At 36.8% G+C, this 13,745-nt stretch overlaps 1 protein-coding gene across 7 annotated transcripts in view; it reads left to right on the top strand.

Moving 5' to 3' along the window:
- Nucleotides 1–13,745, top strand: part of LOC131433161 (G protein-activated inward rectifier potassium channel 3) — a 307,064-nt gene that overhangs the window by 292,969 nt on the left and 350 nt on the right. The gene's annotated exons all lie outside the window — the stretch shown is intronic.

The raw sequence follows: 13,745 nt of genomic DNA, 5'->3' as shown, positions 1-13,745 counted from the left end.
AGTTTGTTTGTATCATTACATAATTTTTATTCTAATTTAGCTATTGGTTGAACTCATGGACGCAGCTGGGATCAGAACTAAGTCTTAAAAAGGGCCTTTATTAAATTGAAACTCCAGTTTTCTTTATGAAATGATAAATAAGTTTCATGTATGAAAGGTCACGACAAGCAAGAATGTCTCGAACTGGGATATTGGATAGTCTACCTTGGGTACGCAAAGAATTTATTAGTTGAGATCTGACATCACGATACTCCACGCATGTCCAAACGACATGATCAATATCTCGATAACCTTCGCCACAAGCACAATGATTAGTCTCGGAGAGCCCAATTCGAAGGAGATGTGCATCTAACGTGTAGTGATTGGACATGAGTCTGGACATCACACGAATGAAATCTCTACTCACATCCAGTCCCCTGAACCATGCCTTTGTCGATATTTTCGGAATAATTGAGTGCATCCACCGACCCAGATCATCTTTATCCCAAGAAGCTTGCCAGCTGGCAAGTGTTCTTTGGCGAGACGAGCTATAGAATTCGTTGAAAGCAATTGGTCTCTCATAAATTTCACCCTCAATAGCACCACGTTTGGCTAAAATATCGGCTCTTTCATTGCCAGGAATGGAGCAATGAGCCGGGACCCAGACTATAGTGATTAGATAATTATTGTTCAATATGTCGTTCAGGCACTGTTTTATTTTGCCCAGGAAAAACGGTTCAGTCTTGCCAGTCATGTTTGAGCGAATGGCTTCAATTGCACTCAGACTATCTGTGAAGAGGAAATAATGGTTTGGAGATAATGTGACGATTACACTCAAACTATAATGAACTGCTGCTAACTCTGCTATATAAACAGATGCAGGTTCTTGAAGCCTAAATGAGGCCGAAACATTATTGTTGAACATACCAAACCCTGTCGCTTCTTCAATTCGCGATCCGTCCGTGTAAAACATTTTCTCAGAGTCAATATGCCTGAACTTACTTGAAAATATTTTTGGGATTTCCGTCGAACGTAGATGATCCGGGATTCCACGCACTTCGCGCTGCATGGATGTATCGAAAAATAAAGTTGAGTCAGGGACATTTAGGAGGCTGACACGGATAGGAATATATCTTGAAGGGTTGATTTCCTGTGACATATGGTTAAAATATACTGTCATGAATTTTGTTTGAGATCGAAGCTCGACTAGTCGTTCGAAATTATTAATTACCATGGGATTCAGCACCTCACATCTTATTAGCAGGCGTGATGAAAGCTCCCAAAATCGATCTTTTAATGGAAGAACTCCCGTAAGAACTTCAAGACTCATTGTATGTGTCGAATGCATGCACCCTAAGCAATTCGCAAACAACGATACTGAATTCGCTCCAGTTTGATAATATGAGAGTTTGCAGCGGAACGAAAGCAAACGCATCCATATTCCATCACTGAAAGTATCGTTGTCTGATACAATTTTATTAGATCTTCCGGATGAGCACCCCACCAAGATCCTGTTATTGTTCGAAGAAAATTCACTCTTTGTTGGCATTTTGTTATCAGAAACCTAATGTGTCCTCCCCACGTGCATTTGGAATCGAACCACACCCCGAGGTATTTAAAAGTTAAAACCTGTTGGATCATTCTTCCCATCATATGGAGCTGAAGCTGCGCGGGATCATGCTTTCTTGAAAAGACGACTAACTCTGTTTTCTCCGCAGAGAATTCGATACCAAGATGAACAGCCCAATCGGACAAGTTATCTAAGGTATCTTGCAATGGTTTATGCAGATCAATAGCTTTGGGTCCAGTAACTGAAACCACGCCATCATCTGCCAATTGTCTTAGTGTGCAGGGGGTTACTAGACAGCTGTCAATGTCATTTACGTAAAAATTATAGAGGAGCGGACTGAGGCATGAGCCTTGCGGGAGACCCATGTAACTATTTCTGAGTGTTGCCAAATCGCCATGTGAAAAATGCATGTGTTTCTCTGACAAAAGGTTGTGCAAATAATTATTTATAACCGCTGGGAGTCCATTTTGGTGAAGCTTGTCTGAAAGAACATCAATGGAAACTGAATCAAATGCTCCTTTAATGTCTAAAAATACAGATGCCATTTGTTGCTTTTGAGCGAAGGCAATTTGGATGTCAGACGAAAGTAATGCAAGGCAATCATTCGTCCCTTTATTTCTACGGAAGCCAAACTGAGTATCTGACAACAAACCGTTCGTCTCGACCCAAGTGTCGAGACGTCGTAGAATAATTTTTTCGAACAATTTTCTGATGCAGGACAACATCGCAATGGGTCTATATGAGTTGTGATTGGAAGCTGGTTTCCCCGGTTTTTGAATGGCGATAACTTTCACTTGTCTCCAGTCAGGTGGAACAATATTTTGCTCAAGAAACTTGTTGAACAATTCCAACAAACGTCTTTTTGCGAGGTTGGGCAGATTCTTCACCAAGTTGAATTTAATTCTGTCCAACCCTGGAAGGGTCTCGGAACTTGGAAACTTAAAAATACGACTAAGAAATTTCTAATAATTACGAGCCGCAGAACTTGAAACCTAGCACTTGAAAATTTGAAGCCTGCAACTTAGTACTTGAAACCAGAATTTTCGAAATTAGAACTTAGATCTTAGACCTTGAATCGTAGGATGTGAGATTGGGGATTTTCAATTTAGAGTCTGGATACTTTCTTGAAACAAAGAACTAGAAATATGACGAAATTGGAACACGAAATGTTTGAAACCAAAAATTTAAAATTTGGTAGTTGAGACTTGGATCGTGGAATTTATTTTAATTGGGTTTTTATTGGATGTTGGGATTTGGAACCTTAAACGGAATTGGAACGAGGAACTCCAAACTTTAAAATTGAAACTTCGATCTTAGAATTTAGAATCTATAATTCGAATTTTGAAGCTTGGAATCTCTCACTTGGGACTTAGAGTTGGAAACAAACAATTCAGAATTTGGCGAATAGGTCTTGGAACTTGAAACTTACAATTTGGAGCGTTTAGAGAACTAGAAACTAGAAACTTTGCAGTCAAAACTTGAAATATAGAACGTGGGATTGGGAACTTGAAATTTAGAACTTGAAGCTTGAGAATTTGAACCAGAAAAATCTTACTTAGTATGTTGTACATAGAACTTGGAACTTAAAAACTGCTGCTTCAAATCCGAAATTTGAATATTGATTCTTGGAATCTGAAGTTGGAACTTGGTAGACGTTTTGAGTCTAGAATTCCAAACTGAAAACTTAAAACTAGAATCTAGGAACTTTGAAATTGAAGTTTAGATCTTCCGACTTAAAGTTTGAAATCTACATCTTGAATCATTCTTGAAAATAAGAATTTGGGACTTGCGATTTGAGACGAGAAACTGGGGATTTCAAACTTGAAATTTGAATTGCATTACTTTGAACTTGGACTTTGGAACCTGGGATTGGGGACTCGGAACTTGGGGTTTGCATCTTAGAAGTCCCTAGGAAATTGAGACCAGAAACATGGAATTTGAAATTTTATACTTGAAACAAACAATTTTGAAAATAGAATTTTCGGAGCCTGAAACTTGAAAATCCGAAATTCAAATCTTGACTCTCGAAACATAAACTTTGAAGCTTGATGCTTGGATCTTTTAACTCGCGACCTGAGAACAAAGATTTAGAGCTCAGGATTTGGGATTCGAAACTCGAAACTTGGAACTTAGCGCTTGGAGCTAGAAATTAGGTACCAAGAATTAAGAGCTTGAAACATTGAATTTGAGACTTGAGACTAAGAACTTCAGGAATTTTCGACTTGGAAATTGAAAACTAGAATTTGGATCTTGGAAATAAGAACTTGGGACTTGTGATTTGAGACGAGGGATTGACTTGGTATTTCAGACATGTAAAATGAACCTTAAAATCTGTAATTGGAGGCTAGGAACTTGGGATTTGCATCTTAGAAGTCCCTAACAACAATTTTAAACTAGATTTTTTGGAGCCTGAGACTTGATAATCCGTGATTTAAACCTTGGCTTTCGAAACTTGAAGCTTGGAACTTTAACTTAGGACCTGAGACTTAAAACTTAGAGCTCAGTATTTTAGATTTGAAACTGGAACTTGACACTTGGAGCTAGAAATTAGGTACCAAGAATTAAGGGCTTGGAACATTGAATTTGAGACCTGAGACTAAGAATTTAAGACTAGGAATTTAGGATTAGTTACTTGGGACTCGCGACTTCAAGCTTTGGATTTGGTTCCAGGAAGAATTGGTACTGGAGTTTCGAGAATTTGGAACTTGTAGCTTACCAATTGCAACGCAGCTTGAATCTTTGGAGTTTCTAACTTGGAATTGGGAACTTTCTATTTGAAACCTTAATCATGAAACTTTGAGTTCAGAACCAGACTCGAGACATGAGATTTAGAGCTTCGAATTTGGTACTTGACACTCGGAACATGGAATTTGAAATATTGCACTATTGCAAATATTGAACTTTGAACTTTGAACTTTGAACTTTGAACTTTGAACTTTGAACTTTGAACTTTGAACTTTGAACTTTGAACTTTGAACTTTGAACTTTGAACTTTGAACTTTGAACTTTGAACTTTGAACTTTGAACTTTGAACTTTGAACTTTGAACTTTGAACTTTGAACTTTGAACTTTGAACTTTGAACTTTGAACTTTGAACTTTGAACTTTGAACTTTAAACTTTGAACTTTAAACTTTGAACTTTGAACTTTGAACTTTGAACTTTGAACTTTGAACTTTGAACTTTGAACTTTGAACTTTGAACTTTGAACTTTGAACTTTGAACTTTGAACTTTGAACTTTGAACTTTGAACTTTGAACTTTGAACTTTGAACTTTGAACTTTGACCTTTGAACTTTGAACTTTGAACTTTAAACTTTGAACTTTAAACTTTAAACTTTGAACTTTGAACTTTGAACTTTGAACTTTGAACTTTGAACTTTGAACTTTGAACTTTGAACTTTGAACTTTGAACTTTGAACTTTGAACTTTGAACTTTGAACTTTGAACTTTGAACTTTGAACTTTGAACTTTGAACTTTGAACTTTGAACTTTGAACTTTGAACTTTGAACTTTGAACTTTGAACTTTGAACTTTGAACTTTGAACTTTGAACTTTGAACTTTGAACTTTGAACTTTGAACTTTGAACTTTGAACTTTGAACTTTGAACTTTGAACTTTGAACTTTGAACTTTGAACTTTGAACTTTGAACTTTGAACTTTGAACTTTGAACTTTGAACTTTGAACTTTGAACTTTGAACTTTGAACTTTGAACTTTGAACTTGGAATTTTGAGCTTTACCCAATGTTGAGCGGAAAATGTATAGATGTATAGAGCGAGAAGACTAGAACGCAGGTTCGAGTCCTGCCGCTGAGTGTATCTTTTTCTAAAAAATCGTCTTTTCTGGGAGTTTGTTATTTATTTGGCTTCTTCAATATACCATGTTTCCACTCAGTCATGGCAAAACTGAATTGAAAGTTAAAAGCTGGAAGTTGGGAGTTGAATGTTGATACACCCAAATCTCCATTTACGCAATAATCGGTGGTTCGTAAATCGAATTATAACGTAAAAAAAGTTTACGTTATTTGGTATTTTCAACGTAAAAAACGTATTATTGAATATGTGTAATATATTGGATAGTTATGGAACAAAAATGTTCTAAATAGCATCAATTTCCAAGATTGCGACTTTCGGATCATCGATATTCGTTACAAACCATCAGAATATGGGTATTTTCGGAACGGGTTTGATGAGTATATGTCGGAAAACGATGTTTGAGGTGGTTCTGAAATCCAAAATGGCGGATTCCGATTAGTTACTATTCCTTGAAAACCCATACAATTTGTATCGATATTACTGGAATCTCTCGAATACCTTCACAATATGCATATTTTCGGAACGGTTTTCGAGAGTAGGAGCTTATATTTTTGAAGTAGTAGTATAATATCTGCGGCAAATCTAAATTATAGCCGAATTTAGTAAAAATACACTAAAACACCAGTCAAATCATTTTCAGATTATCAAGACTGTTGAAGTGGCTGAATAAGTGCTCTACATAGAGTGAAATTCTGAATATAAAAACTGACCATAAAATCTATGCCATCTTGGAATCAGAATCACCATAAACATCGTTTTCCGACATCTACTCATCAAATCCGTACTGAAAATACCCATATTGTAGTAATTCCCATGAAATGTAAATGAGCCGGTAATGATTTTCATTGCATGTAAAAATCTCTTTTTAAGAAGTAAGTTCGTAAAAAAAGTTTACGTTATTTGGGATTTGGTTCGTAAAAAGAGGTAACGTATTTTTTTTTAAAGTAGACGGAGGTTTGGGTGTAGTTGAATGTTGAATGTTGAAACTTGGTACGGGAGACTTTGGATTTGGAACTAGAGACGTTGGATCAGGAATCTGAAACTTGCGACTTGAAACATTTTAGCTTTGGATATTGAGAGTACGAAATTTTGCACTGGGAACTGAGAATTGGGAATTAGCGCTTGGATCATGCGAATGGGGTTTCGAAATGGGATTTGAAACATAGACTTCGGGTTTGTAACTTAAAATTTTTAACTAGGAACTGGGAGCCGAAAGCTTTCGGAATTTACAATTTGAACTTTGGCGCTAGGGAGTCGGAATTTGTAACCAGCGTTGGCAGGTTGCCAGATTTTTCTCTCTGGCTCGTCAGACACTCTAATGAAACAGCACTTTTGCCAGATTTTACAAATTTTCCAAGATTTTGTAAGATCTCATCAGATCTCAACGGTTTTGGCCTCTAGGATTTTTTTAGCTCACTGAAAATGAAGCCCGGTCAAATGACAAATCCAGATAAATTTTTGAGTAAGAGGCAGATTTTTCAAAAAATGACCTGGCATCCCTGTTTGTAACGAAGAATTTGGACTAGAAACAAGTTTCTTAGGATTTCGGAACTCGGAATTTGAATTTCAAGCTTAGATCTTGAAGCTTGGTACTTGCAATTGATGATATTCAATCATCTGTCTCGGGTTATGGCTAGCAACAGTTTTAGGTATTAAATACCCGTGAAATAACCTTTCATTTCATTTGGAACGTTTTGAAGTAAAGTGTCGTCTCCTAGTTTTCAATTTTGAGTGATATCTAACGAGCAACGTATTGCAAATATCCGATGCTGTTTGAATTTTTCAAAAGGACTTTCCCATTAGTTTCAAAAACTACCGATTGTTGAAATTGTATTATCGAAAAAAATGCGGCTTTCTCAGTCAAATGGATATAGGCAAACCATTTGTTTATGAAATTGCCCGACATTTCGGTCGTTTTTGATAGCCTTTTTCAAGGGAAACTAAAAATATGCATTCATTATACGACATTGTATGGACGTTTATGGTATATGGATTATTCTAATGTACTTATTTTCCTATTCTTCACTATAATCTCCATTTAGAGTCAAGGTCTTCAAAATAGGTTTCCGTTTCTGAGATGATCTCAGTTTTCGACGAAAATTTATTTCCCAAGAGAAACCTTTTCAGATGTGGAAATAAATAATAGTCACTCGGGGCCAGGTCTAGAGAATACGGGGGATGGTCAGTCAATTTCACGGTTGCTGTTATGCATGAATGCGGTGGTGCGTCTTTTTCCAAAACTTATTGAAAACTAGAACTCGTCTGACACGATCAGCTGTTATTCAAACATTAGTGGATAAATTGTCATCAAATTTGGTATTCAAGAGGCTTGTTCGCAACAAAAACATACACGGCTCGAAACTATTCACGTCCTTTCTGTGAGAGTTCCGGGACTTTTCATTCCATGTAGTATAATGAAGCTGTTAGTGATAACGACAGCGCCTTCTGGTGGTCCTTTGGATACTCCCAAAATTTATGAAAATAGGTTAACTAACACATGGATCAATAAGTCCCGAGACTAACAATGGAAACAACATTTTTTTGCAAAATTTTTTTTTTATTCATCAACATAATCACCTTTTAGGGTGATACAATGGTTCCAACGTTTTTCCAATTTTTCAATACTATGGTTATAAAAAAAATTATCTTTCGCTTCAAAATAAGCTTCAGTTTCAGCGATGACCTCTTCATTTGAGCCAAATCTTTTTCCCTGGAGCATTTTTTTAAGATCAGCAAAGAGCCAGTAGTCACTGGGGGCTAAATCTGGCGAGTATGGGGGGTGAGGAAGCAGATCAAAGCCCAATTCGTTCAATTTCGCCATTGTTTTCATCGACTTGTGGCAGGGTGCATTTTGTTCCATCGAAAGCAATCGCGGCACCCACTTGAAAAAACCTTTTTCATGCTCAATTTTTCATGAAGGATAGTAAATACACTTCCATATGATATCTGTGTCATCTCAGCAATCTCACGGAGCTTCATTTTACGATATCTTTCATTATAATTTTTGTCACTTCACTCACATTTTCCGGTGTAACGGCTTCCACAGGTCTACCCGAGCGTTCCGCGTCGTTTGTGTCGGTACGACCACGTTTAAACTCGGCGAACCACCGACAAATCGTTACTTTTGATGGACAAGAGTCTGGATAACATTTTTCAATCCATTGTTTCGCTTGCACGGTGTTTTTACCCATTAAAAACAATGTTTTATCAAAACACGAAACTCGGTTTTTTCCATTTTTTAAACAAACTACAAAACGACTTCACTCCAACCTCGAGAACTCAGCAGTTTCTGGTCGAATCGACTTAAAATTTCGACCCGTTTCAAGCAAAGGTTAGTACTCTAGAAAAACGTGGTTACTGGTTTACTACGAGCGCCATCTTTGCTTTAGTCTCGGGACTTATTGATCCATGTGTTAAACAAACAGAGAATATGAAAATTTGATGAAAAAGTATCTCCTAGTAGCTGATCCGAAATTTTCCACTTCTCCAACCGAAGGAAATTGTTTTACCGTCCATGGCATGGTGAAGGTCTGCAGGTTCGAATTATGTCTCTAGAAGATGTTTATTCGAAAATTCAGTTTGCTGAGCTTAAGATTACAGAGATGACGCTCTTGGAGTATTGATGTGAAATAAATGAGAAGTTGTTCAAGTAACATCGCACCTTTCTTCTACCTAGTGGTTCAAGTTGAACTGTTATGGTGCAGCGGTAGTTCCATTTGAACTGCTAGGCACTGTCGAGCTGACGAAGAAACGTCAATAAAACATAACATGACTATTGAGGAGTGTATCGAAAATAAGCTATCCACAAATTTTTCTTTCAAATTACGATGAAAAACGATATTTTATTCAAACTAAAAATTAATGCTTTATTGTACGAGGTTAAACTTGAGCATAATGAAAACCGGATGAAATTTAAGTTCACGAATTTTTCAACTTTTGATCGAACGCTCTTCATCAAGTTCCGGACAAGTGTTGCATCGCATTTTTTGGATGCTTGAGTTCAATTTTTTTTTTGAAATTCTGCATATTCCCAGCTGCCTTACCAGTCTTCTTGAAGACCTTCTTCACGATTGCGTAACGTTCGATGGGTCGAAGCTGAGGGCAATTTGGTGGATTGATATTCTTCTCAACGAAATTTCTACCCCTTTCCACAAGCCAATTGAGAGTGGTTTTGGCATAGTGAGCCGACGCTAAATCCGGCCAAAACAGTGGAGTTGTACTATGCTTCTTATATAAAGGCAGCAATCTCTTCTGGAGACACTCAGATCGATAGATTTCTGCATTTATAGTTCCGGTAGGGTAAAAAATGGTTGACTTCAAACCACAGGAACATATTGCTGGCCATACCAGTACCTTTCGATCGAATTTCTCTACTTGAATCGACCTGTTCGCATCGCTCACATCCTTCCCAACGACGACAGTAAAGTATTGTGGACCTGGAAGGGTTTTAGAGTCCTCCTTTACATAAGTCTCATAGTCCATCAAAACGCATGTATCCGGACACTGCAAAAGACGCGAATACAATTTCCGGGTACTTGTTGCTGCTCGCTTCTTCTGTTCTGCACTTTGTTTCGAGATTTTCTGCTTCTTGTAGGTCTTCAGGTGATTTCGCTTCCTGATGCACTGGGTTATTCCGACACTCGCTCCTGCTTTTTAGGCCAAATCAGTTTCGGATTGGAAGAACCGGGTTTTCTGCTCTTCCTGGTAGCTCATCCAAAGAATAGTGTTCCTCAAACTTATTAATGATGATTTTAACACTGGCATGATGAATTTCAAACTGCTTCGCCAATTTTCGCATAGTAATACCCTTCTGTCCGGAACCTTAATTTTCACTTCCTTTTCAAAACGCGACGTTTTGAAAGCGCAGAATTTCATCCGCACAAACAAGTAAACAAACGAAAGCTGACAGCCAAACGCACAGCATGCTGTGATCTGAGCAAAAAAAAACCATCACAAATGCATGCGTACAACACGAATGGATGTGGATAGCTTATTTTCGATACTATGGCGAGGTCCATTTTCGGTATGAGTCAGTGCCTTAAAGTAACAACCCAAGTAGCAAATGTAACTTATTGAAATTTCAAGTGGTTCTACAATTGTCTTAGAATTGTTTTTTTTTATGTTAGATAAGTTCAAAAAGATTTTTAAATATATTAAAACCGGTTGAGAAACTTATACCTGTTAAGTTTTACGGTAATGCCGAAAAAATCACTATAGAACAATTTTATGTATATCTAAAACAATTGTGCAGCAAATCACCAACTTGCCCACGTTGCACTAGTAGTTATAGAAGCTCTGCCAAAATTTTCACATCGTCAAGTAAAAACGAAGTAACTAAAACAATTCTTCAACTTATCAAAAATTTTCCAAATGGCTGTTATAATTGTATCTGACTCAATATATGCCGAAATGGTTGTATATCTCTTGTGAAGAAAAAAATAGTGAAATTATGCTCTCCACAAGGCAAAAACTGATAAGCCGAATTGAAAACCTCGCAGTAAAAACTATTTTGCTACCGAATCCGCATTGTCTAGACTGCCTCATGAAATATTAGGTCAGTGTGTGCAGTTTTCTTCATTTTTAGAAAAACAATTCGAAACTTGCAAATAAGTTGTACCAGATTTATCTGCTTGAAATGAACGTAAAACTTGCCGACATGAGAATATTATCATAAAAGTTTCAGAAATACAGCATTACATACTCAATGAAAACAAAAATCAAATCAGATAATTTGTATTCGGTTTTCATCTCGCGAAAAAAATGAACAGACCTGACATCACTTTTCAAAGATATTGAACGAAAAGTTACGTTCATCATAGTTACTCTCATAGTTATATATTGCCGCTTGAGCAACTTGTTCTTGCAACTAAAGCACATGGGCTCACCAAAATAATACCTACAGTGCGTATCACAAATGTCGGGTTCACTAAGATGAATGACTAAACTGTATTGTTGTTTAAGTTAACTAGTTTGATAAAAACGAAAATTTCTCTTTTCAATATTTACATGTTTATATTTCCTTTTATTTAGGTAAAATAAATCATTACGTTGGGTGAACCATTTTCTTTTCAACACACTGTTACCCTTGATGCCATATTGGAAAATATTGAAGAACAATTCATTTCAAGATTTTTCAGATTAATTGAAACGTCAATATGATTAAAATCGTCTGGAAAGGTGTATGAATGTTTGATAGCTTTCTTATACATATTTTGAACACAATTCCGATCATATTCATTGAAAAGAATAGATTGTTATTTGCATAGAAATTGATGTGCAATCTTCAAAACACGTACATTCAAAGGCGCTTGAAAATTTCAGGCGTACGAAGACATGTTTCACCATAAAAATGCAGTTCGTTGTCGATTTTCTATTTACTAAAACATAAAAGATCAATTTTACAATATGAAGTATTACCATTTATTTGTGTGCAGAATATTTTCAACGCTCCATGTTTGTGTTACGGGCAGTTGTATAGAAAATCAAATGTGAAACTTATTCATTAGAAATTATGTTTGTTATGTTTTTGTAAACATCAATTCAATTATTGTTTACATTACGTATTAGTTCCCATGAGTTTCACAATTGTTTTTTCGCTGATTTAATTGCTGCATTTGTAGTGGGATCGATGCATGAGTTTTTGTATCAGTTGCACAATAATTGTGAATAAATGTTCGTGACAACGGAAGAACTTAAAGATATGTTGCTCAACACAGAAAAATTGCGCTTTTTCCATAACACAACAGTTACTACAATAGTAATATGAACTAATTTGATAAATTGTACAATCTGTAGAAAAATACAGGACAGCAACTTAACGTGCTACTTGGGAATACTATTCCTGCTAGGATACAATATGCTATAACGCTTCTTACCGGTTTAGTCCAATCTAGTTGTTTTACAGCTCTCTTTAGAAAAAGAATCACTAATTTTGAAGCAGTAAGTGAGTGTTATGAATACTTGTGGTCATTGGTTCTATTACTTCAAATCTTACCATCGGAGATGTCGATTACGCAGTCGTATTTTAAAACTTCTCGTTCATGATATTTGCTCATGGAATAATATTAAACGTAGGCGTGTAAATGTTTCCATTTCCTTTTTACTTTACAAAAATAACGAATAATCTTGTACAACATTTTGACAAATCTATTCTGCTGGCTAACACCCTTCTTGGCACATCGAATCATAAATTTGAGAACCAGAGAAAAAATCAATTCTGGAAAATTGTACTGTTCACTAGCTTTGAAAATGAAACTTGCTTGGTACTTATTGATGATACAATTTGCATTAAATAAACCAATTCAAACGCATTGAGATTTAACTACAAAAAGCATTTCTTTTCGAAAGAAAATTTGATCTTTTCCAACAAAATCGCACCGCATAAATATTGCAGATGATTCAGTCAGCTGAAATATTGTTGTAACGAAAATAATAAAACTAATATAACCATAGCAATTTTAAGTGAAATTGCCTGTTGCTAATGTTTTCGTTTACACTGCCTTGACAAAGGTATTAAGAAGAATGGGCTAGGCCAACCTGATTAATCGGTGAACCAAAATATAGTGATCAGTTTGTATGGGAAATGCATTTGAACTGCTAGGCACTGTCGAGTTGACGATGAAACATCAACAAAACATAACATGACTCTTATTTTTACTTTTAAAGTCAATTTCCTTGAGATTGATTCAACTTCAACCTTGATCGTTGGCCACGGCAGACAGAACGACTCCATTCCGCCTGGCTAACCAGTTTACACTAGACCTACTGGCATCCGTCCGGAGGTCAGCACATCAATCGGCCTAGGTCGTCGGCGAGTCCAGTCCAGTAAATTGGGCTCAACTCCCATTGTCATCTCATCTAATCTAAATGCTTACTTTCGAATGATTACGCACACACACACACACTCGTAGCTATGCGCAAATGCCATTCATCCATTCATCCGGATCCGAATTTCGCACTAAACTAACAATGCTAACCTTTGTCGGTCGGAGACATGTAATCACACACCCGGCTTCGACCTTTCGTGTGTATGTGTGTATGCTGGCAGTAGTGTTTTATTCCCGGTCACCGCGGGAATTGTTAGTAATTCTGCGCTCGAACCGGACCGCGACCGCCGGACTAAATTAGTAGATCTGCTGCAGTCGACCGGTGCGCTGCGCACTTTGCCACGGTGTGTTGCAACAACGCCTGAAAAAAAAAGAAAAGAAAAACAAGACCCCGATTCCGGAGCACAGTAGGCGTTGCTCTTTACAAAAAAAAACGTATTCCCTTACTAACCAAACAAATCAACGGTTGCCCTTGGTGTTTTGTGTTTTTGTTTTTATTTTTTTCTAGCGCTCGCATTGCATGCTTTGATTAGTGTCCGCGTCCGGTGTGTGTGTG

Source organism: Malaya genurostris, chromosome 2 (assembly GCF_030247185.1).
Source record: "Malaya genurostris strain Urasoe2022 chromosome 2, Malgen_1.1, whole genome shotgun sequence".
Classification (NCBI taxonomy): domain Eukaryota; kingdom Metazoa; phylum Arthropoda; class Insecta; order Diptera; family Culicidae; genus Malaya; species Malaya genurostris.
This window is presented reverse-complemented; position numbering and strand designations above follow the sequence as displayed.